General features: G+C 50.1%; 1 protein-coding gene across 3 annotated transcripts in view; it reads left to right on the top strand.

Moving 5' to 3' along the window:
• Positions 1–25,211, top strand: part of SGMS1 (sphingomyelin synthase 1) — a 66,749-nt gene that overhangs the window by 11,760 nt on the left and 29,778 nt on the right. Inside the window, exons 1-2 of one of the 3 annotated variants that reach the window (XM_042021920.1) lie at positions 2,985–3,190; positions 19,934–20,171. The gene's annotated coding sequence lies outside the window, so the exon portion shown is untranslated. Of the gene's footprint in view, positions 1–2,984; positions 3,191–19,293; positions 19,313–19,933; positions 20,172–25,211 lie in introns of those variants that run through there. The other 2 variants (XM_042021930.1, XM_042021909.1) reach the window with 2 other exon arrangements.

The raw sequence follows: 25,211 nt of genomic DNA, 5'->3' as shown, positions 1-25,211 counted from the left end.
AGGCTCAGGGACAGCTCGGTGTCCCCCAGGTCCTTCCCCTCAGAGCTGCTCCAGCAGGGACCCCCCAGCCTGTGCTGGTGCCTGGGGCTGTTCCTGCCCGGGTGCAGGACCTGCATTTCCCTTGTTGAAGAAGGTAACACTGTGTTAAACTTTGTGTAGAGACATGGAACTTTTGTCTGTAAGCAGGTCCTAAATAACACCCAGCTGTTGTGTAGCTGTGTAACACAGGGGCTACAACCTGGAGTAGCAGATGAAATGTGGGATTTCTTGGCTTCCATGCTATTTCCGACTTTTGGTAGGTAATGGGAAACAGGCAAGGAATAGCAAGTAATTCAGGTGATAAAAAGCTGGTGTTTAGGAGCAGATGACAGCAGCAGTTGTCATGGCTGATTGGGCTGTGTTCCTTTCCCACAATTCTGCAGTCTGGAGCGTGCTGGGAGCCGGGTGGGTTGGGGTGGCAGTGTGCCAGCTGGTGCTGGGGTGATGATCAGGTTACCCTGGTGTGCTGCAGACAGATGGGCCCCAGCATTTCCCTGCACACTCGATTTCCAGCCTGACACAATGTTTGGGTAGAGCTGGAATGCTGGGAGTGCACCTTCACCCAGGGAGGGCAAAGGTTCCTTACGCTGCATGGCGCTTTTTACTACACTGGGGGGGTTTGCTTGGCTGCCATATGGAAGGACTGAATTTCCCTGGAGATTTTGACGTTCAGCAGTGTGTGGGTGTTAGGAGGCTTTGGGAGGTGGAGGAGGATGGAGTTGGAATAATGTCCTTTGAATCAGAGCTGTTCTGATCTGCTAGAAAGAAACTGACTGCTGTAAAAGGAGGGGAGAAATCCTCAAACATTGGACTACTCTAGGATTTTGTGCAGAGAAGGAAGACTTGGAGCAGGAGATGTTTAAGAATTGATCCTGGTCTGAGTGGGGTGGAAGCTCAAGTGTGAGTGAGCACGTGTGGGGTCAGTGACATGCTGCACGCACATGCTCAACAGCCAGACCTTGAAAACGGAAAGAGACTCTTGGTTCAGTGAGCTCCAGCCCAAGGCATGGGTTTGGTGACCTGTGTGATAACTTGGAGAGTAAATTCCAAATGATTTATCCCTCTTCTGATCTCTCTTGAACTTCGAGTGCTCGTGTCTGTTGCTGTCAAGTGGCTGCTTCTCTCTTTATGAGCGAGATGGAAACTACTGACCTGCTTTGCCTTCTCTGAAAGGCAAGTGTTAGTTCTCTCTGAGATGGCAAGGACAGTATTTCTGCATGTGCTTGGACTAAATTTACAGTAGGGAACTGGAAAGTGTAGATGGTGACGACTGCTGGAAGGGAAAGCGTGTATTTACTGCTCAGTGGCAATAGATTTATAGACAGATAGCTTGGTTTATGGGTAAATATTGTTGCCTCTATTTCTGTAGCCATAAGCAGTAGATTTTAAAGCCTAAACTTTGCTATGATCTAGGGACCTTTTTACATTTTTTTTCCCTATCCCATCTGCTGAGTTCTTCACTGGTGGCTGAGGCGTCACGTGGCGCCAGGAGAGCCAAGAGAAGTGACGCATCCCGGTATCCCATGGTAACTCTCCCTTTCCTTCGTTTTTAGCTCGTTTGCTTTGCTCCCAGATAGAACAACCCGCCTGTGGGATTAGATGTGCTCCGCTCACACACGGGTGAAGCTGAGGTTGCCAGGGTTTGCACTCCTGAAAACCGTTTGACCTCGGTAACCCAGATTGCCCTTTGAAAGGGAACCAAAGAGCACAACAAAGCACAAGGCAGCAACCCCCGCTCCAAACCAACACCAGCCCCCACCAAGCCCAGAAATCTCCGAGTTCCCCACCCAAACTTCTCAACACGCAGGAAGCATTGGTGGGAGTTCACTCTTAGTTTGCCATTCAGGGTATTGAAGCTCGTCCGAGAAGTTTCTGCAAACCACAAGTAGATACCCCGCGAGCGGAGGTACAATTCTCACCAAAGCTAAATTTGTCTTGAGGTCTTGAGGTTCACACAGGTTTTGCTGCTGGAAACTTGTTAGGTGAGGCTTGCTTTTTCCCCCCCCTCTTTCTTCACCACCCCATCAGTTGTTTTTAACCTCTGGTTGCTATATGCAGTTACTGCCTGCATTTTCGTTAGAAATATCCTACTTATCCCCCAAGAAAAGCTCATGGCTTGCATTCAGATACGTTGATATTTTTTAGAATTCTGATTATTTTTTGAAAAATGGATCATTTACTCATAGAATCATAAAATGGCTTGGGCTGGAAGGGGCCTTAAAGCCCATCTCATTCCACCCCTGCCATGGGCAGGGACACCTTCCACTGTCCCAGGCTGCTCCAAGCCCCAATGTCCAGCCTGGCCTTGGGCACTGCCAGGGATCCAGGGGCAGCCACAGCTTCTCTGGGCACCCTGTGCCAGGGCCTGCCCACCCTCCCAGGGAGACCCACTTTCTCCTCTATGTTTGTTTCTCCTCTATATTTTCTCCTCTATATCCACTGTGACTTTATGGTATTAAACCAGCCGTGGTATGACTCGCTCAGCCTAAAACTCGAGGCTACAAATGGAGTAGCTCCTCACCAGGTATAGACAGTGAGTAGAGCCTGCAGTGAAAGACCCCAAACCTGTTCTTGCATCCTGTTTGCAAACTCTTACGTGCCCGTTTCCTGTGTGTGCTGAAGCTTTAACTCTGTGTGTCTGCTTTAGCTCTGCCCTGCCGCTTGGATTTTTGCTTTAGGGCAGAGCTTTCACAAACCAAATTTATCCTCAGAGAGGAAGAAAAAAAATCAGTTTTGCTCACACGTAGTGCCCGTGTACTGGAGGAGTCTGCGGTGAAGTTTTTCAGCGTGGCAGGATTTGCATTTGCTGTTGCCACAGCTACAAGTGAGCTCACAGCATTTCGGTCCCTCGCCCAGGGACGAGCAGGAGTTTTCAGAGTGAAGGCACCAGTGCACCGAGATGACTCATCCTGGTGTGTCCAAGGGCTGGGGAATCACTTCTTGAATGGGAGAGGATGCCGAGGTGTGCGGGGGAGGAGGCAGGAGATGTAGCCTGAGCAGTTTGGGGCTGCCTGGATTTGGGCTGGGTGATGGGTGCTGGGAACAGGCTGCTGAGCTGTCACCTGACGCACAACGTCCCTGCGGGCACCTGGATGTTGGGAAGTGTCCCAGGACTCCTCTGATGTGCTTCCTCTGGCTTTGCTCCAAGCAGGTATTTAGTACAAATCTCTGTTCTCGTCCTAACGGGACTGAATTCCCTTTCTGTTCCGTTTCAGTTCCAGGCAGTCCATCGTGCTGCCCTGGGCTTGCATGGGGAGTGCTGCTGCCCGGGTAAATCCAAACAATAGCCTGCTTGTGGCAGCTGAAAGTGGTGCTGGAAAAAAATCCCTCTTCTGTAACTGCAGGAAAAAAAACAAGCCTGTGTGCAGCAGGAAGCAGCAAGACTCTATTAAGTCATACTTTTAATTTTTTTCCCCTGCATCTTCTGCACAGTCTGTGATGATTTAAGCATAAATCGCTTAGGAAAAGTCCTTGGCCTGTCTTTTAGTTACCGATTGCCTGCATGGCAGGGGGTTGGAAGGTGGTGGTCAAGGTCCCTTCCAACGCAAAGCATTCTGCATGGTTCTGCAGTTTGGGTGGGTGTCAGAGGATGGTTACCCTGTAACCAGAGATTTGCAATTGTAACCACTGTAAGTGTGGAATATTTAATAAGGAGATAATTGGATGCCTACCTTCATTTAGATAAGATTTTAAAACTTTGTGCTGCCTTGCTGTCAAGTTTCTGCCTTTTCCCAACAAAAGCCTGGCTGGCTGGTGCCTTTCACCTCCAGGATTCCCTGCTGCTCTTGTTATCCGTGTTTCATAAGCTGCCTGCAACGGCCTTTTCCAGCTGATTCTTGGAATGGTTAACAAGAAGCTATTTCCTCTATGTTACCATGTGCAACATGCTACTGTGACACTGCTGAAGTCTTAGACCTGTTGTCTGGGACGGAGGTTGCCGGGACAGAAAAGCTGGAGATGGGAGAGAACTGCGGTATGTGGGCAGCTCAATTAATCCAGGGATTTGAAATGAAAGGGAAGAACTGAAGCGTTGTGAGCAGGGTGTGACACTTTTTCCCCCAACAAACAGCTGTAACTTGTCACACAGGTCACTTCACTGGTGTCATGTCTATGGACCTGGGCTCATTTAAAGATTTCATTATTGCACTTGATTGGTATTGTTGAGGCTTTGAATTTCTGTTTGAAACTGCTTTTGTATTGATGATGTGCTTAAGGGTTTGGTTTTTTTGGGTTTTTTTTTTTTTTTTTTTTGTTTTTGGGGGTTTTTTTTTTTTGGGTTTTTTTTTTTTTTTTTGCTGTGTTGGAGGCCTTTTTCTGCTGTGGCTTCTTATGTTTGGAGCTGTGGGTGTGTAGGTTTATGGATTAAAAAAAACAAGGGGGGCGAGAACCCTCCAAACAAAGCCCAACTGCGATCTCAGTAATCAAACTGCAGCTCTGACCCAGAGGGAGGACAAGGGTTATGGGGAGCACAGATACCAAGTGAGGTCTCCAGAGGATATCTTTGGAGAGGCAGGAGGGCTGATATCCCCAGAGAACAGTGTCTTTTCCGAGCTGTAGGCCAAGGGCAGGGGCATCTCTGGGCTCCACTTTGCCTTCGTGTGCACCCTGGAATAGACTTGGACTAGGGGAATTCAGCTTTTATTTGACAAGGAAATGCCAGGTCCCATGGCAGGTGGAACAAAACAATCAGCAGATGAACTGAAAGGCCGCTGACCACAGAAGATGCATTGTCCAGCTTATGGGAGTCCTGTCAGAGTGCGGTGAGCTTGTGGGGTGGACAGGGAAGCTAAATAGCTAAATGATGGATTTGTTACTTGGAGTGATGATAATCTGGAAGAGGACTGTAGGCTATGATACAGCCAAGAGTGCCAGAATTGTGAGACATGGGAATACTGCTGCTCACTGCTTTTTTTGGACCAGGCTGGCCAAGGAATAAAGGTCAGAATAACTGGGGAAGGCCTTTCGGCACCAGCACGATGCTGTCTGCAAGTGAAGTTTATCTCTGCAGGCAGCTGCTCGCCCCAGGGACTGGCCAATTTTGGCTTTTGTTGTTTGGTTGTTTGTTTTTTCTTCTCTTAGTAACTCTCCAAAACTCTCTGCAGGGTGTCTGGTTTCACCTGAGGGATTACCTTTGTGGGTAGGAGAATAAAGAAGAATGCAGCTGCTGTCCTGGAGATCTGCATTTGTGCCTCTGCCCCGAGGTTTTGGGCTAGTTGTGGTCCCTGTGCCACTGTGATGGTCATCTGCAGGTGGCAGGAACTGCACAGTCTGGCCTGAGCTGCTGCTCTGACTCTTGGCCACAAGGATTTCCTGGTCTGTTCCCCACCTTGGTAGAAGCCAAAGAAGGGAATCTGGGCACGAAAATTATTGTGGAACCGCGATAACAGGTCTGGTTTGGATGCATAAAGGCGCAATTAAGGCTTGAGAGAAGTGTTGTGAACACTTCTGGAGAGTGTGGATGGATGAAAGAGCTCCGCAGGATCCAACAGAGCCTGGGGAAGTGCTTACACAGAGTGCATTGGCACGAGGTATTCCTGTGGTCCTTGAGTTCCTTTCACTGTGAGAAGGCCAATTAAAAAGGGGTTTCTGCTGCCCAGTGGGTACTGGGGAGGTACTTGTATTGGGCAGTGTTGTTTCCCATGGGAATCCATGTCCCTTCCTTTCTAAGAGGTTTGTTTTCATCCCGCATCGTGGTGGGATTTCATGCTTCCCGTACAAGAAGTTAAACAGAGGTTTAAAAATAAAAATATCCCCTCACCCCCAAATCTCAGAATGACTTTTGAACCAGCACAGGCTGGAGAGAATCCTTGTGTGGATTATTTGCTCTCTTGGGTTTTGATCTTGGTTTGTTTTGGGTTCTTTTTTGGCCCTAAAAATGTTCAGAGGTTAAAATTAGAATAATAAACATTTACAAGGGAATTTTCTACGGTCAGCTTTCATTTAGCACTGAAAGCCCTGGAAAGCCTGGTCCATTTTGGGATGCTGGAGACAGAGTGAGTTTTTTCCTGTTTTATTTTAGAGCTGCATGATGGGTGTGGAAGCTTGAATTTTCCTTTATTTAGTGGTGTAGCAAAACCAGTCTTTCGCTGTATTAACAAAGAGTCACATTCATAACAGGAAGAGCAGCTAAGCAAGGGCAGTGACTTAGAGGGGGAATATCTTGGTATTGCAAGCATTTAATGACTAATGCAGGTCTTTTGTGCCAAAATCTTCCTGAATTTGTAACACAGTGATCACACAAAGTCCTGCAGCCTTTCTTAGGCAGGAGAGAGCTGCTGTGTCTGTCTCTGTCACCCTGTCCTGTTACACGGTGTATTTGGGGAAGGAACCCTGTTCCTTTTGTCACCAGATGAACGATCCTAAATTCTTTTGGGGTTCCTGCTGGGTGAGTCTGTTGTGAGAACCCTGGCTGTCCTGTGCTGGTTTTATAGCTGGTCTTCATTCACACCCTCAGTGTGGGTGTAGGGATGTTCCCTGTGCCTCAGTTCCTGCTTTTTTGATTCAGGACCACTCCGAAAATTCATCTTGGGTGCCAGGTTGTAGCTGCCTCAGGTGATAGCCAGGCTGCAGATCTGCTGCTTTGGGGCAGGATGGAGCCCTGGCTGCCTCTGGACTGATATGCTATTTCCATATAGAATTATTTCTCTTTGTGTGTGTGTGCGCCTGTGTTTTTATTTCTCCAGTTCCCTGAAACTCGAGCCAACTCTTCCTTGTTCTGCAGCAGCATCCCAGGCTCCTTGGGCTGGATCTCACAGCAGAGTGCTGGACGTGCAGCATCCCTGCTTCCCCGTTTGTTTGATTTGTTCTGGGCCTCAATGCCAGGTACACCGTGCTGGCACCTTCCAGCTGTGACTCTCGTAGAGGAGCCACCCTCCTCCAGCAGGGTAACACGGAGACAGGGCTGGTGGTGCTTTGCTGGCAGTGAGGAGCTGAGCTGGGCTGTAATTAGCAGCCTTTCTTTTCCCTTGCGAGTCCAGAGAGGATTCTGCAGTCCTTTCTGTGTTCAGCTGGTTCTGCTTTGTGGGGTTTAGTTCAGTATGAAACAGTAACTTCTGCTGCCCAGGAGAAAAGTCCCATATGAATGGGTTTGTTGTGTGCTGAGAGTGCTGCAAGCGTAAGGCAAGTGCTCAGCCTCCCCAGGAGGAGCTGCTTTGATGTGTGGAGATGCTGCTCTAATCTTTGTGCTCACAGCTGCAGGAATTCTAAAGACAAAACTGTGAGCTGAGAATCTGAGCCCCTGTGCAGATCTCTGCAGGGAATGTCTGTTGGTTTGGGGCTGCCTCTTTGTGCACCTACTCAGGGAGTCCCAGAACAGCTGGGGTTGGAAAGGACCTTAAAGCTCATCCAGTTCCCACCCTCTGCCAGGGGCAGGGACACCTTCCACTGTCCCAGGCTGCTCCAAGCCCCAATGTCCAACCTGGCCTTGGGCACTGCCAGGGATCCAGGGGCAGCCCCAGCTGCTCTGGGCACCCTGTGCCAGGGCCTGCCCACCCTCCCAGGGTAGAGTTTCTTCTGTATATGGAACCTGAATTTCCACTCTGGCACTGGGAAGCCATTCCCTGTGTCCTGTCCCTCCGGTTCCTGCTGCAGGGTCCCTCTCCAGTTTCCCTGTATCCCTTCAGACCCTGGAAGGAGCTGTGAGCTCTCCACACAACCTTCTCCTCTCCCGGCTGAGCAGCCCCAGCTCTCCCAGTCTGGCTCCAGAGGGGAGGTGCTCCAGTCCCCTCAGCAACTCCATGGCCTCCTCTGGACCTGCTCCAACAGTTCCATGTCCTTCTTGTGTTGGAGGCACCAGAACTGTGCACAGAATTCCAGGTGGGCTCTCACCTGAGCACAGGGGCAGAATCCCCCCCTCCCCTGCTGCCCACGCTGGGGGCTCAGCCCAGGGCACGGGGGGTTCTGGGTCCCAACTCTCACCCACAGCACCCCCAGGTCCTTCTCCAGGGCTGCTCTCAGACACTTCCCTGCCCACCTTTTTGCGTTACACTAAAATCCAGCTTGGTAGCTACAAGTGGAACAGTCCCTAAACCCCTTCCCAAGCTCCAGGATGGAACGTGGTATGGCTTAGAGCAAGAGATCCTGCAGAAAATGCACCTGCCTGGGGCAGGGATTGGGCCAGCTGACCCCAGCAGTCCCTTGTCACCTTGTCATCCTCACTTGGTGACACCAGGCTGACATTGGGAAAACACCCATGGCAAGAAGCCAGGACCATGGATGGCCTTAAATCCCTGTGAATCAACGCTTGCAGGGAGTCAGGTTAGAACTGTAGTGGTGCCCTTTTTTTGCTGTGTGAAGAGACCTCGAGTGCCCTGGCCCCAGCTGTGCCAGCTGCCACCACAGCAGAGCCCAGCTGGGCTCTCCCTGTGCCTGCTCAGCCCCCAGTGTGCTCAGTGTATTTGCAAAGAGAGGAGAAGGAGGAGGAGGTGTGCTAAACTGAGAACCAGGCAAGGCAAATGCGCTGACAGTTACACAGAAACATGTTTTATCAGGAGCTTTTGGACACAGACCTGAATTTTGCAGTTTTCCCTGTCCCTCCTTTTTAGGGGGAAATACTGACAGATTGGATCACTTTTGTGCTTCCCTCTGTTGCTGATGACTTGAACTTGACCTCTTTTTGCTGGACAACCTCCAGCTGTGGGAACGAGGAATGTTGGAGATTTAAAGAAATTGCAACTTCCATTTATCTCTTGGTCTTAAAATAAAAAACTTTAGTGTTTCTGTTATTTTACACCAGCAAGAAGTAGTTATCCGCTGAGTTAATGAAGATTTTAGCTTGTAAACCTAAATGATATCCATGTCTGACTCTTCTTGCTTTGTTATAGGAGAGGATAACCATCCTCTGGTTTTTAAAGGTGTAACAGAGCATTTGTGGGGCTGAGGGCTTTTTTAAAGCATTCATCCCAAAGGTGATGTTTGAGAAAAAAAAAAAAAGGCAAAAGGACAGCAAAGCTCAAGGGAGATGGAGACTGTGGGGGAGCTTTATGGAATGTGGGTGATGAAACACCTCCTGGCTGGTCGGTTCACATTGCCTGTCTCTGACCCCTGTGTCACATTGAGAAAGCAGAACTGGAGTCAAACCACAGCCAGGGCGAGTTAGCAAGGGCTGGGAGCTGAATCTCGACCTCAGGAGTGAGAGAGGGCACGTGTCAGTTGTTCCTGCTGAGCTGGGTGTGACCTGTCAGCGCTGTGACACTGTGGGACTGCGCCCTAGACAGGGCCCAGGTGCTGCTTTGGAATTCCTGTGGGTATCATAAGTGATATCCAGGGTGTGAGAGTGAACTGGCAGAAGGACCCCAGGATCACAGCCTGGCTGAGCTTGGCAGGGACCTCTGGAAAGTCACCTTGTCACACAGGGGTCACCCAGAGCTGCTTGTCCAGGGCCATTTGCCAGACTCTCTCTGGTGTGTCCGTGTCTCTTTCCCACCGGGGAGTGCAGAACTGGACCTGGCACTTCAGGAGTGGTGTCACCAGTGCTCAGGAGAGTGGAAGGGTTCCTCTTGTGATGCAGCCCAGGAGGCTGGTGGCCTTCTTTGCTGGCTCCTGGGAGCTTGTTGTCATCCAGAGGCGCAGGTTCTGCTTGCAGAGCTGTTCCCAGTCCATCAGCTCCCAGCCTGTGCTGGCTCCTGGGGTCCCTCTCCCCCAGGTGGAAGAAGGACTCTGCCTTTGCTTTATTAGAACACCGTGAGGCTCCTGCCCGCCCCTTGCTCCAGCCTGTCCGAGTTCATCCAGGTGGCAGTGAGACCCTCTGGTGTACTGGCCATTCCCCCTGGTTTGTGTCACCAGCAAAGTGCTGAGGGCACACTCTGTGCATCCTCCAGGGCTTCAACAAAGAGGTTAAATGATTTTGGCTCTCATATCAACCCCTGGGAAGTGTCTGTCCTCCGACTGGACTTTCTGCCACTGACTACTACCCGCTGGGCCTGGCCATTTGGCCAGTTTTCTACCCACCTCCCTGCCCTCCTGGCTGCTCCATACTTTGCCAGCTCATCTGAGGGTGTGGGGAGAGCCAGAGTTGAAAGTCTTGCCAAAGCCAAGACAGACAACATCCTCTGCACTCCTTCCATCTACCAAGATTGTTTCATCCCAGGAGGAGGTCAGGCTGGTGAAGCAGGATTTTTCCCTTCATGAATCCATGCTGACTACTCCTGATCACCCCTCTGGTCTTTCCAGTGACTGGAAATGGTTTCCAAAGTTCATCAAGTGTGGCCTCACAGTGACAGCAGCCAGCTCCCTCAGCACTTGTGAGTCCATCCCATCTGGTCCCATGGGACGAAGTGTGTCCAGCCTACCGTCCCCATACGTGATCCTCTTCTACTAAGGAAAAGTCCTCCTTGTCTGGATTTCCCCTGGGGCCTCAGGGACCTGCAGTTCCCGAAGGCTGGCCTCGCTCGCACCCTTCACATCCCTTGTCAGACTCAATTCCAGGTGTGTTTTGGCTCTCTTAGCCCCATCCCTGCACCATCAGTGTTCCCAGATTCCTCCTGGATCACCTGCCCCTGCCCTGCGCTTTGTGCTTGGCTCTGAGCAGGTGCTCCGTGTTCCTCCATGGAGGCCTCCTGCCCCTCAGCTTGATCAGCCTTTTGTTGGGATGGGCTGTCCTTCAGTCTGGAGGAGGTGATCCTTTTTATCAACCAGCTTTTGGGTCCCTTTTCTCTCCAAGCCCATGGGATTCTTCAGGCACACCCCTGAAAACAATGCCAAAGTCTCTTCTCCTCAAGTCCAGGGCTGTGATGCAGCTTTTTCCCTCAGCTCCTTCTTTGGAGGGTTCTGAGCTCCATGGTCAGTGCAGCCAGAGGTGCCCAGACCTTCGCATCCCTGACCAGTTCTTGCCTGTCTGTGAGGATGAGATCCACTCCCATGGGTAGGGACACCTCCCACTATCCCAGGCTGCTCCAAGCCCCAGTGTCCAGCCTGGCCTTGGGCACTGCCAGGGATCCAGGGGCAGCCCCAGCTTCTCTGGACAATGGCCCTGCAGCCCTGCAGGCCCTTCTGTGCCTGCGTGCCCACCTTGGCGTGTGGGTGCAGGTGGCTTTCCTGGCGTTTATTGGGATGTGCAGCCGTGTGTGAGAGCTGCCAGGATGGCAGCAGAAGCAGCACAGCTCCTGGCAAAACCCCGGGATATGGGAGAGCCTCCCTCTTAGTGGATGGATGCCATATTTCTCTTGGATCATTCAGCCCGGCTGTGGTGTCCGAGTCGAGGCTGTGCGTGTAGCTTTAGGAAAAGAAAAGCTTCATTTCTGTCTGATATTCTCCCCTAGCTGCGTGTTCCCTAATGTACCCAGTCTCTCCAGAAGGGCTGTGCTTCTCCCTCCTTCTCCTCTGCCTATTTATATCCGCGGTGACGTTGCAGGAGTGTTTGCTTTGGAAGAAATCTCTCCGTCTGAGCCAAACCGAAAGCAAACCTGCAGGAGAAAGCATTCCTTTCTTCTGCTCCTGGGGAGAAGGGAGGCCTGAAGAGTCATAGGAAATGATCACCTGGGAAGGACGGGAAGCCTGGGAAGGTAAAGGCCTTTTTCTGTTTGACTAATCCAGTGACAAACACCCCCCCCAAAAAAACCCGTGAACTTATTCTGGGGGGTGGAGGCGTGAAACTCTGGGGTGGTTTTTAGAGAGGAGCTGTGAAATGAGTTGCTGAAAGCCTCCAGGCTGAGGACAATGGCTCTTTAATAACCCAGCAAGACTGGTCTCATCAGCTGCTTGCATGCACAGCATCACAGCTCAGGGATTGCTGTCCCTCCTCATCAGGCGATGCACAGGGGCTTTTCCTTCTCCCCCTACTCCCCAAATACTGTGATTGCTCTGTGGAAGTGATTTCATTACAGTAAAACTGAATTTCAGCTCATCTGTAGCTTTCTAAGCCCTTCAGAGCCCTGGCTCTGAAACTCCCCAAGCCTTTCTATTTTTATTGTACTCGGTCTGAATCTGAAATAAGAAATTTGGATGATAGTTTTGTAAAGGTGTAAACTGAATAGCCTGTATTGTGTTTCTAGGGTAGTTTGCAAAATAAGGGCATTTACTTTTGGTTAAGGCTGGTTTTCTGACGTCTGAAGCTGCATTTGCTACTTTTTGCTGCTTGTGAGCTGTAGAAGACACAGAAAGCAGCACTTGAAGGTTTTGAAGTGCTCAGTATGAAGCTGAGCATGTTTGAGCCCTGGTTTTTTGCAGAGGCGCCAATCCCTGAGCAAACATAACAGTCCAGCATAAATAAACAGCCAAGAAAACAAGTCTACCTCTCTAGAAAGTTTAAGTATTTACTTTCACCGTTTTACTCCCTATTGGATATTTTTAACTCCTAACCAAACTGCATTTTTGTGACCTGTAATTGCAGGGGTAAAACCTCTGACAGTGATTTTTAGGAAACACAACAGACAGTGGAAGTTCCATGGAAATGTTCTGGATTGGAGCTCTTTGGTGTGGATGGGGAAGAAACGGAGCTATTCTTGCTTGAGGAAATTGTGGGTGCAGCACAGTGGTACCCAAGTAAGGTCAACATGGGGGAGCAGTTACAGGACCTTAAAAAGTAACAGGGGTTTCTTTGATTGAGAGCATGGGAGGGACGGGGGTGTCCACTTAAATCCCATGGAATCAGCTCTGTGATAACCTTGGATGATCCACTGGGAATACCCAGACAGCATACCCAGGAGGCAGCAGGGTATCACAGAATCACGGAATCACAGAGTGGTTTGGGTGGGAAGGGACCTCAAAGCCCATCCAGTGCCACCCCTGCCATGGGCAGGGACACCTCCCACTGTCCCAGGCTGCTCCAAGCCCCAATGTCCAGCCTGGCCTTGGGCACTGCCAGGGATCCAGGGGCAGCCCCAGCTGCTCTGGGCACCCTGTGCCAGGGCCTGCCCACCCTGCCAGGGAACAATTCCTTCCCAATCTCCCATCCATCCCTGCCCTCTGGCACTGGGAAGCCATTCCCTGTGTCCTGTCCCTCCATGCCTTGTCCCCAGTCCCTCTCCAGCTCTCCTGGAGCCCCTTTAGGCCCTGCAAGGGGCTCTGAGCTCTCCCTGGAGCCTTCTCCTCTCTAGGTGAGCACCCCCAGCTCTCCCAGCCTGGCTCCAGAGCAGAGGAGCTCCAGCCCTGGGAGCAGCTCCGTGGCCTCCTCTGGACTCTGCAGCAGCTCCATGTCCTTCTGCTGTGGGTATCAAGCAGAGTGACTCCCCTTTTCTGTGCTCCTGGAGAGGGGTTTTTGACATGTTGGGGTTTGAAACCACAAAAGTAATCTGTGTGTTGTGACTGGTGTCAAGAACAGAAATGCAGGTGCCAGCATAGTAAGTGCCAGCCAAAATATGTGTGGTGAATGCCAGGGGAAAGGTGTTTGGCCATGGCTTGATCCAGCTGCTCTGTGTATGCTACAGCATAATATATTTGTGTTGTAAATACAAGTTTAGTTTATTAGTGTGTGATGAAGCCCAGACAGAGCAGGTTGCCCAGAGGAGCTGTGGCTGCCCCTGGATCCTTGGAGGTGTCCAAAGATGGGGTTGGACAGGGCTTTGGAGCAGCCTGGGACAGTGGAAGGTGTCCGTGCCCATGGCAGGGGTGGAGCGAGATGATCTCTAAAGTCCCTTGCAATCCAAACCATTCCATGATTTTATACCTTTTGTGGTCAAAGCTGCTGAGGCTTGGCTTTGGTGGGAGCAGGATGATGTTCCTTCAGGCCCCTGTTCAAGTTCCTGCTTGGAATTGTAGTGAGAGACACATAATTCAGGTGCTTGTAGAAAAGTGTCCCTGTGAGCAATATGAGTTGGGATTTCATTGAATGCTGATTTTTTTAGGGGATATGTGAGCCAGAAAGCAGAATTTTAATGGTCCTGGTGGAAGAACCAGGCTTTTATTTTTCATGCTTACACTGAGCTTGTGCTTGAACATCTTTTAAGTATAAACTGGACTGGAGGTCAAGGTTATAAAAACAAGGTCTAGCAGGCCAAGTTTTTATTGCACTTTGATCATTGGTAGAGATAAAAGTACAGTTAGATTTTATCTGAGTGACACCAAAAGCAGCCTTTGCTTGTGGTGGCGTTGCTGCCTGTTCCCTTTTTTGGAGGATGGGATAAGGTGACAAATAACCACACTTCCCCAGTAAACCCTTTAAGCCTTTGGGATTAATAGCTCTGGCTTCCTGAGCATAATTTCTTCTTTCCAGCTCTTGATTAAGGTCATCGTTAGAACCCAGGTGAACTTGTGGCCGGGGAAGTCACAAGGAGGAGGATGAGAGTTGGAATGATGGAATTGCACGGCTCGCCCGTGTGTAAAGCCCCGACACAGGATACTGGGAATACAACACCCTGCAGCCCTCACCAACAGCTCCTTATCGCTCCTATCGCCTGTTCCCTTTGCCCTTGGGGCAGAGGAAGTGGATATTTGAGTGTTAATCCACATCATGCTTATTAATGAGAAAGGTATTGGATAGATGGGGATGTCAGGGCCGTTTAACCTGTGGGTATTGACTGCCAGCTCCACAGGGAGAAAAGGGGAGCTGGAGGCCGGGATGAATTGATAACTGGTGTTTTATCTTCAGACTCTTTGAGTGGGGTGTCTGTGGCTCTGGGTCTGGTGCCTGGCTGTGAGGGAGATGCTCCTGGCAGGAGCAGCAGGTGTTTGGGACAACAAATAAACCTCCTGCTGAGGAGCCCCAAGGAGTGGATTTCTCACTGCTTTGTGCTCACTGTGGCTGTGGCGTGCAAACAAACACTCAGGATGCGGAGACAAGGTTGGTTTATCTTTAACAGGAAAAAGCCCCCTCCACACCCAGGAGCCCCGGTGCTGACCTCTAGCAGCAAACATAATCCTGTATTAGCTCTTGCTTTGGTTTTGGGGTTGTGGCTGGGTTTATTTTTGGTTTGTTGGGGTTTGTTGTTTTGAAATGTTTATTTTACTCAAAGTCTCTAAGGTCTTAAAGAAGCCAGAGCACCTGTTAGTGCCAAACTGCTGGTATACAAAGCCAGCAGCCTTGTCCCAAGGTGTGGGGCAAACAGCAAAGGAATTAACTCTTTTGATGGAAAAATCAGTGGGACACCAGTCTGTGTCCCATTACAGGATTTGGTGAGGAAACAATCTGTAATAGAAGCCTTTGGGTTGCAATTTTGGGGTTGGAAGAGATAGAAGCAAACTGGAGTTTTGAGGCGGTGACTTTTTTTAAGCAGAGGTTTTTAACACACCTGGGTGATGAGACTTCTGGGAGGGCAGAATAAGTGGATCAGGGGAATAGGAGTGGCATTTCCCAAGCTGGGAGTGCTGTAGCTGGATGTGGGATGCAGTCATGCGGGAATGATGCCCTGCCCTGTGAAAAAGGTCTTTATTCTTGAGTGGGGGAGTTTGAAAAGGGTGTCTTGTTTCTGTTTTTCTCTTTTATGGAAACCTTCACTCTTCCAGGCTCAAAAGAGACCTCAGTGGTATTAAACTCTTGCTTTGGCCTGGGTATGTGATTGCACGTGCCCTGGATGGAATTGCCATTCCAGAGTGTTTTGCCTGGAGAGGTGCTGGGCGTTCAGCTCTGCAGAGCCACCCCTGGGAAGATCCATGTGTTTCTCTAAGGATCTAAAGGTCAGCCACGGCCTTGAACCAGGAGGAACAGAAGGCTCAGCACACCCTGCAGCCCAGGGAAGCACACATGATGAGCAGAGGGAGGATTTTATCCATTTAGATTAGATGAGAACTCCAGGAGCTGCTTGGATGACGAGTGGCACAGAGTGAAGACGCTTCGCCGTGAGGTCCTGTATCCTGGTGGACCTCCAGGGGTTTGGGATCCCACTGCTGCTCCTGCCATCCCTTTTCGAGGTTCCAGTTCCAGTGTGTGCACAAGGAATGTGTGTGATCCCTCAGAACTGTCCCAGAGGGTGCAGCCCTGTGTCCGGGAATGGGAGTGGGCTGGGAGTGCCTGGGATCCAGAGCATCCCGGACTGTAAAACTGCTGCGAGGGCAGAGTCCAGCCACGTGTCCAAACACAGCGACACGAGGTGTTTCTTAGCTGATCCCTGCTGAACGAGGAGCAGGGCAAGTTTCCAGCTGATTTTCCAGAGGATTCCGGTTTGCTGCCAGGGTTTAAAATACACCTTCGCTCTTGCACATGTGCTCGAGCACATGATGCTGAAACTGGAGGAATTCTGCTCAGGGAACTCAGTTCAACTTGCAAGCAGGCTGAGCTTTTTATAGGGAGAGAGGCAGAAGAAGAGTGGTTTCCTGTGGACGTTGCTTTGTGAGTCACACGTTACATGACACAGCATTCCTCCCGGGAAACTTAATTGCTGGAACCGATGAGCACATCAGTGCTCGGGAAGCTCCCCTTGTGTTAGCAAACACACCTGAACACTTCGCCTGGCGCTTCTGGAAGTTGTTCTGATAGCACTTTAGAGATTTTAAACTCGGCTGTTTCATGTTTTTCAGTTTCTATAAGAACTCCATTATGTAAATATTTTTAGTTTCAAAAGCAACTGGCCATTAACAGCCTTGCACAGAAGACGTTGTAATGGCTGTTAATGCTGTAACACAGATGAAATAATAATTATTATTTTATTACATGTGTAATAATAAAGTTTCACATTACTTCTCTAAGTGATTTTATGCAAACAAAGGTCAGAGTAGCTTTATAATGCTCCTGTAGCACATTTTTTCTGATGCACCAGTGACCAGGACAGGTTACTTGAACGGACAGACCAAAAAAAATGCTTTGAAGGTCTTTTGGGATACATGGGGTGGATGTATAGATCTATATTGCTCGTGTGAAGCCATATGAACACAGCACACAGTCCCAGTGCTGTGCTGGCCCTGCTGAGGGACCTCAGGGCTGTGTCCAGTTCTGGGCCCTCCTGGCCAGAGAGCCCTGGAGGGGCTGGAGCGTGTCCAGGGCAGGGAACGGAGCTGGGAAGGGGCTGGAGCCCCAGGAGCGGCTGAGGGAGCTGGGAAAGGGGCTGAGCCTGGAGCAAAGGAGGCTCAGGGGGGACCTTGTGGCTCTGCACAAGTCCCTGACAGGAGGGGGCAGCCGGGGGGGTCGGGCTCTGCTGCCAGGGAACAGGGACAGGACAAGGGGAAAGGGCCTCAGGCTGGGCCAGGGGAGGCTCAGCTTGGACAGCAGCAGGAATTTCTGCATGGAAAGGGTGCTCAGGCCTTGGCAGGGGCTGCCCAGGGAGCTTTGGAGTGCCCATGCCTGGAGGTGTCCAAGGAAGGGCTGGAGGTGGCACTCAGTGCTCTGGGCTGGGGACAAGGTGGGCATGGGGCACAGCTTGGACTCGATGGGCTGGGAGGGCTTTTCCAGCCTCAGGGATCCTGGGGTTCTGAGCAGCTTAGCTTTTTCCTTACTTGTACTAGAGTTTAGTTCCCACCTTCAGTGCTGGATTTCATCTGCCAATACATAATTCTTTTCTGATGGGTGGGGGAAAAGGGGGCTCAACGTAATCTGACTGTTTTTTATATTTAGGCAGATTTAAGCTGGATTCAAGGCAAGGAAAGCCTTTCCCCAGGCCTTTGGAAGGACATTCCAAATGCACGTGGTGCTTGAATGATCAAGACACATCAGCACTGGAGCTTGGTAGCAGCTCTTTCTCCTCAGTACCACCAGACAACCTCAAATCTAGTTTTTGTGTCACACTGCTCATGTTCTGGTGGGGAAAGAAGCAACATCTCTGTGGCAATCTCTGTTCTTCAGGCGTTTTTTGGGTCCTTGTCAGTCTTCCTGTTGAAGCAGGATGGAGGTGAAACAGCAGCAGGCACTGAACTGTGAGCAGTACTCCCAGATATTCAGTCCTATAGAAAGAAAATTATGTCATCAGCTCAGGCTGTCCTCTCTCGCAGCCCTTAGGCTAAATATGTCCTGGCTGGATTGTGTAGGAGAAAAATACCCCTCCTTTGCACGTCCTGTGGAAGAGTTCATTGTGTTTCTTTTTGTGTGGGGCTTTAGAGGGTGTTACGTTGTATCTGTCTGGACACATGAAGTATTTAAATGCACCACTGTTGGAAAGGTGTTCCCAAAGCTCCCTTTTAATTACCTGTAATACTCGTCAAACTGTCTTCTCTTCTCCCTTCTGGCCCCACCTGACTCGTGGGAGAACAGAGCTGGCTTTGTTATGTGCCTTGAGGTCACTGAACTCACACAGGCCTGGATCATGGGGGAAAAGTACTGCCAAGATCTGCTGGAGTAACACAAGAGCATTTCTGTCAGATAGGAACCCATTTCTTGTCAGGAGGGAGTTACTGAGTTGGTCTCTGGCCTCACCAGGTGACTTCTGCTGCCCTGAGAGGTGTGTGAGGGCCCGAAATAGACACGAGTGTTGTCAGCATAACACGGAGTCCTTGGCCTGTGCCCTGTCTTCTAATTAGGCTGTAGGTTCCTTATATATATTCTCAGTGGGAGGGATTTACAGGGTTGGTACCGATTGAATAATGTCTCAGAAATCTTTAGGTACTGAGCAGTTACCAGTTTCACTCCAGAAGCTCCCCTGGAAAGCAGGGCCAGCTTGGGCAGATGATATCTGTCGAGTATTACAGAGCCCAGTTACTAAAAGACTGCTAGAAAAAAAAAAAAAGGAGCTCTCTGGTGGCTCATCCACACTTCCCGTCACTCCTCAGATTTTAAATAAAATGGGCTGAGTTGAATTTGACCATGGGCCATTTTTAGGTGTCTAAACTTTGTGGAGGAGCTGATGGTGAGCACATTGTTCCACTGGATACTTGGCTGTTTCCATGTGTTAGGAACAAGCACTGCTGGGCCGTGTCCAGGGGCATGGATCTACTAAAAAACCCCGAAGCAGCTACTCCTTTAAAATACTCTTTTTCTGTATGACAGGATGAGTGTGGAAGGATTTCTGTGTGCAGCTTCTGAAAATACTTTTTTCCACCCTGTGCTTCTTCGATGTGGCTCTGCAGATTCCTCGGTATTCCTGGCAACAGGCTCCCTCTCTCGGGATGGAGCTCAGAAAACCTGATGCTGCTATTTGTTAATGCCGCTGCCTAGTTTTTAATTTCCACATTATTTCATCTGTGGAGTGGAAGCAGGCTTGCTTCCTACGCCTCTGACTTCACTCCTGGACAGTGTCTCTGTTGGATCCAGCAGCCAGTAGACTCGGGAGAGTCCGTGCTCTGCTGGAAAACACTGCCAGCACTGCTCATCCCGTCAGTCTTCCCAACATGTGACTCAGCCTGCTTTGTGTTGTGGTTTTGTACTGAATTACAGCAGCTCCCTGCTGTCCCAAGGCAGCGGCCAGCAGACATCCTCTGCTCCGTCTCACCTGGGATGCTTTCACCAGCCTGTCCCGCTGGATCTGTGTGCCCGGAGGTCCTGTGTGCTTCCAGTCCTTGCTGTGACTTTCGGGAGAGAGGCTGGATGCCAGCCCTCGGGGACGGGAGATGCTGCCCGGCCAGGGACTCTGCTGCTGGTGGCAGCAGTGGGATGGAGCCAAAAAATTCATGGAAAACTTGGGGAATTGGTTGTTTTGCTTTGTGTTAGTGTGGTGGAACACGACTTTTCGGTGGAGGTTTTTTTTTTCTTTTTAGGGTAGGACTTAACATCTGGTACTCGTGTATATTGGAAAAATTAATCTTCCCTCCCTGCAGTGACTTTTTCAGCTTCCAAAAGCGACACTTAAATGAAAGCGTTACGTGCGTACAGTAGGAATGAACAGACTGAACTTCGGTGATAAACCCACTTCCCCGTGTTTTAGGCGCTGTTTGCCGGCAGAACAGCCCTGCCCGGAGCTGTTGCACCACCCGCGGCCGGGCTGGCACTCCCGGCCTCCTCCTCCTCCTCCTCCTCGCGCTGTTCCTCCTGCCGCGGGCGCTCCGTCCCCTCCTCTGCCGGTGCTGACGCACGGGCGCGCCCGGGGAAGGAGCGGCGGGAGCGCGGTCGCTCCATCCCCTCTGGATCTCTCCGCTCACCTCTCCCGATTTCCCTCCGCAGGCGCTTCCCGCGGGGCTGGCGAGCGGCTGGGAAAGGAGCACTGACGAAGCCCAGCCCGGGGGAAGTTGAAAGGCAACTTTGAAGGCGAAGGAAGTCGGGGCTGGCGAAGGAGACGCGGGGCCGGGAGTGGCCGCGCCGCCGCCGTGTCCCCGTCCTGCTGCCGGGAGCGGCGCGTCTGCCTGCAGCTGAAGGGGAAAAGCCGTGTTACCTGCTGCTGTCTGCCGCCTGATTTCCAGGAGTGAGTAGCTCTCCTCTCCGGATGGTCCCGTTTGAGAGCAAAGGCGTGTTTGGCTGCTGCTGGTGGGCCGGGGGCTGCGTTTGGGAAGCGACAGAGGGACTTGGATACAGTCAGATCGACAGCACAGCTCTGGGGAGTTGGTTGTCTTTTTGCTCGGGTGACTTTTTTTGAAGTGGCGCTTAAGCCTGTGCTTACTTTCTTGTTTGCTGCTTTTGGTTTTAATCTTAGCTTTTAGTTTAGCTTGGGGTCTTTTTTCCTAGAAGCCAGCCAGGCTGCCAGCACGTGGGACAGCAGTGAGGTGCCCGTGAGTCCCCCTGGCTTGTCCCCCAGATTGTGTCAGGGGTGTGTTTCCATCAGGCAGCTTTATCTCCTGCTGGGGCACGGAATCTCCCTGTGGTTTCTGGGTTTGGAGGTTTGTTTGCAATACACCTGCGGGAGATAACCAGAATTACACAGCGTGGCAACGGTGTTGCCTGCACAGACTTGAAAGCCAAGGACAATCTGCTGTCCCTTCTGCCACCTCGGGCAGCTCTCCCCACGCCTGACCTCCCCCTTGAGTGCTGCCAGGTATCCCCAGGGCGGTTGCAGTGTTTGTATGAAACAGCAAGAGCAAGAAGGTGTTTCAGGCTTTCTGTGAGGCTGCAGAGAGGCTGTGCCTGGGCAGTGCCGTGTGCCCGTGCGTGCTCCGTGTGTGTCACGGTGTCACCGCTGCCCCACAGCGTGAGTGCTGCGGCTGTACAGCAGGCTGGCCCTGGGTGTGGAGCAGAGCCCGTGAGTCACAGGCAGAGCGCAGAAATCCTCTCGGAGAGCTGCAGGCGCTGCAGCAGGGGAACAGAACTTTACCCGTGAGCTGCGCCCGGGATCCGCTGTGGAGTCTTTCCAGGGGCTGTGATCCTATTTGTGCGTTTCGGGCATAGCCGCCTTTTCTTCTCATCCTAAACCTCTTTGGAACTCAATGCTTTAATCTGGAAGCTTTCTAATAGATTTAGAGCGATGAGTCAAGGGTTTTTTTTACTTCTGGGGAAGAAACTAAACCAAACTGCCTGCAGTAGTTCATCTGTGTGTATTTTTTATACATATATTTGTGTATGTGCGCACACAAGTGTACACACACAGAACAGCTACTCCAGGCGTTGGTTTTTGGGCTGTGTGTGTACAGATGGGCATGTGTGTCTATATAAAAAATGGTTTTTTAAAGCAGGATGGTGTGAGCAAACTTAGAGGAGCATGAATTTCTTCCTGCTCTGTCAAGTAATACCCTGCCTCCTTCATTTGCCAGTTGATTTGGTTATGCAGACAAAGGCAGGAAAACAGACCATAACAAAACCACTCTTATCTAAGCTAATCTGCTTCCAGTACTGTCAGGTAAATCATTAACCCACGGGCCCAGTGCTTGTAAAAGCTGCTGAAGAGGTTTCCTGCCCCTGAAACTCCTGTTTTCCAGAAGGTAGGAAGTGAAATTACTTGCAGATCTTGGTTTCACGTGTGGGTGTTTGCTGCTGCCGTGGTTTCTGTGCCTGTTAACAAAGTGCTGTAGTCCAGTGGATTAATGAGGGGAGAGGGCCTGCTCCCTGCGGTCTTTTTCCTAAGAGAGCAGCTCCAGCTAAGGCAGAGGGGAAACACAGCATTTACTTTCCTGTAAGCACTGTCATTCATTAATGAAATGTAAATTCACTTGGGCTCATGGCTGATGGTGTGTTTTGCTCAGCAGCTTCATTTCCTGGCATCCTGTGATTCGAATCCGTTTGAGCTGGGAAGATTTGCTGTGGGTCTTGCTGCACTTAATTCCACACCAGACTTCTGTTTCAGATGACTTTTGTTTCTGTAGCCATGTAAGAGATGGGTTTCTCTGAGGCATTTAATACATAGAATCTGTGCAGTCCTGTCTGCATTTGCTTTACGTTTTGATCGATCGTGTTGGCATCGAGTCTGTTTTGTGTGAGTAACCTAAAGTATGGCAAATCTGTAGCACATGGACAACAGCAGGAGGAGCTTCATTTGTGATGTTTGCAGCTTTTGCCTGAACAAAAGAAAACGGGCTCAAGAAGGGCTTAAGCTATTCTAGTTGCCCATGTCCAAGAGCATGACTCAGAACTTCCAGCTAAACTCCTCTAAGCTCCCTGAGTGTTGGAGTTGTGCCTTTCCCCCCTAAGCTGGGTGTGTTTTAGGTGCCAAGCTCTCAGCCTGGCTGTCTTCTGCCAAAGGTCTGCCTGGTCCTACAAGGGGATTTTCAGGCATCTCCGGGGAGGAAAGGGGTCCAAACAATTCCTTGGAGGGCACAGCTCAGAAACCTGGAGCTCAGTTCCAGTGAGAGCCCGTGCCCAAAGTGCTGTGTGCCATTCGGCACGGCTCAGCGCCCTGCACAGCCTGTGCTCTGCCTGCCCGGCTTTCCAGCCGCCTCTGAGAGCTCCAAACTGCTCCTGCTGCTCAGGAAAGTGCCCTTTTTGCTTGGTTAACTTTACAGCCTGGCTGCACATTAGCTTTTTAAAGCTGAGTTTTTTAAAGCTGCTTTCCATGTGAGGAGAGAATTCAGGGGTTGCTGTGCGTCTGGGTTACACCTGAGACTGAGTGCCTGAGGGGGGAGATATCCAGACCTGGAGGAGAAGGTGACTCCAGCCCTTTTCCCAGGAGGTGTGAGCTTGTGGAAGGAGGTCTCTGTACTGGGGACACCCCAGCAGGTGCTCCCAAGTGCTGTATCAGGTGGTGGCACTGGATTGCAGAGGGCAGGGTGGTCCCTCCTCCCTGTCCGGGGCAGCCCAGCACAGGAGCAGATCCACACTGTGGATCCTCACTTAAGCCTCTCTCCTTTGAGTTTTTAGGGACAAAAGGTGCTGACTGGGTTCTCAGCCAGTTTAGGTGAGCCATGGTCCCTTGGGCAACCAGGTTGCCACACTCTGTGTGCAGTCAGAGCTGTTGTGGCCACAAGGGACAAGGAGAAGGAACACACCTTGGGAGTGTCTCTGCTGCCCCTTGTGCACTTGCCTCTGGCCTGAGGATGGTTTTTCGCCTGGAAAATTGCCCTGATGGAGCACTCTGTTGTCTCCAGCTGCTTTCTGCAGCTGTCTGCATGGCAAAGGAGGTGGGGGAAATGACTCTGGTTAAAAATAGAAAGGCGGATTAGGAAATGTGAGGTATGGTTTCAACACCCAGCCGGGATGCTCTCACAACTCGATGCTGCCACCGAAAGGGGAAGGACTTGCTTGTGCTTGTGTGCCTGCAGAAAACCCGGAAAAGACAAACCGTGGAATCACCCAGGCACAGGAGAGGAGGAGGAGGATGCCTCTGAGAAAAGCTTGTTGAGCTCTGCTGGCACAGGTGACACGAGTCCAGGTGTGCAGGGACTGGAATTCAGGAATGCTCCCTTTGGAAAGGTTGGGTTTAAACTTCCAGCTGCAGCCAAGCTCATCTGGGTTAGTCTGCCCAAGTTAAGGACAAAGATTTAAGGAGATTTACTCTGCTGTTTGAATTGTTCTTATTCTGCTGTTTTATGGGGAGAGTTCTGCTTGGAAAAAAAAACCAAAACCAAAAAGTGCTGGGGGCGTGATTTCCCTGAATGTGAATGTGTAATATGACACTCTCAGAAGAGACTTTATTTTGCAATAAATGTGTGAAGTGTCAGGAGAAAGAGTCAACAGACAAGCCAAGGGTAAATAACTTGTGCTTTGGAAACCGTGGTCTTTTGGAGTGTTGCTTTTAGGAAGTGGGTTGATTTTGTCACCAACCTTCAGCGTTTCTCACTGTTCCTTCTGGTTATCACTGGTCCTTTTGATATATTTTCTGTTGCCTTTTCTAAATCAACTGAATTTCTAAAATCCACTTAGGAAAAGCATTATTTTCCTTGTTGAAAAGTTTGTTTCCTGCTGCTTTTTTTGTCTTTGGTTTTTGGGGTTTGAGTTTATTTTTACTTGCTTTCTTTAATGTTTTTTAACTCTTTATCAGCCTTGAGAACAGTTTGAGTTCTCCTGCTGTTCCCTAGTACAGCTCCTGTTGTTGTAGCACTCCCAGCCACACACTGATAAACAGTGACCCATCCTGTTCAGCGTTCAGAAATATCCAGGGGCATTTCAGATATCCTGGAAATCCATCCTAGATGGATGCTAAAACCCAGGATGCGTCCTGTACCAAGCACTCCCTGCACAGGGCATGGTGAAGGGACTACAGCAGTTATTCATCATAGCTAAAGAATGTTTATCTAATATTTAGTACAGAAAACGTGTCACATAACACATCTCCTGGGCAAATGATTGGAAGACAAACAGCATTTATTCTTTTCAAGGAGCTGTGGATACAAGGTGGAATTCAGTATCAAGTCAGAGTTTACCTTTACCTGGAATTATTCTACCTTTTAAAAGTGAATTTAAGAATTGAAGTTACACTTCAACCTCTGAAAAAGAATCCTGAAGACAAGCAGGTATTTTTACTCAGTTATGTTTCAAACACTTCAGCATGATTTCTCATGAATTACTGGGCTGCTTTTCATAAGCAGGAGTAAAAATTCATTGTTCCCAGTGATAGATATAACACTGTTTTCTTGTAAATTTAAAAGATCAGCAGTCAAGCAGATTTTTCACCACTAAGAATATGGATGTTGTAATACTTGATTTATTTTTTTTAAACAATGAAACTGAGCACATTTAGCTCCAATTTATTTGTGTTGGAGAAGCTGATGCTTTGGGATTGTTGGGTATTAAGCATCAAGGAGATGCTTAAAGAGAAGGATTTATTTGGAAGACAACCAGCTAATGAGTTCCGGTGCAACTTTGATTTCAGTTTTTTCATCTTCCCAGCTCTCTGGGGTTTTTTCCATATTATTTCTAACTCCTTTGGTGTTTTGAAATTTTCTCTTTTGATCTCAGCCACCTGCTTTGCTCTGGGGACATTGGTTTGTCTGTTCTAAACTGGTCACACCCCACCTAAATCCTGGCATTGTTCAGCTCTCTCAGTGTGTTTGGATGTTGTACTTAGGTTAAAGCAACAAAGAACAACCCCAGGCACCAGCACAGGCTGGGGGGTCCCTGCTGGAGCAGCTCTGAGGGGAAG

The sequence above is a fragment of the Corvus kubaryi genome, unplaced genomic scaffold (assembly GCF_017639235.1).
Source record: "Corvus kubaryi isolate FWS band 111438036 unplaced genomic scaffold, C.kubaryi_AGA036_p1.0 126, whole genome shotgun sequence".
NCBI classification, from domain to species: domain Eukaryota; kingdom Metazoa; phylum Chordata; class Aves; order Passeriformes; family Corvidae; genus Corvus; species Corvus kubaryi.
Note: the sequence above shows the minus strand (reverse complement) of the source record. Positions and strands in the feature narration are given on the sequence as shown.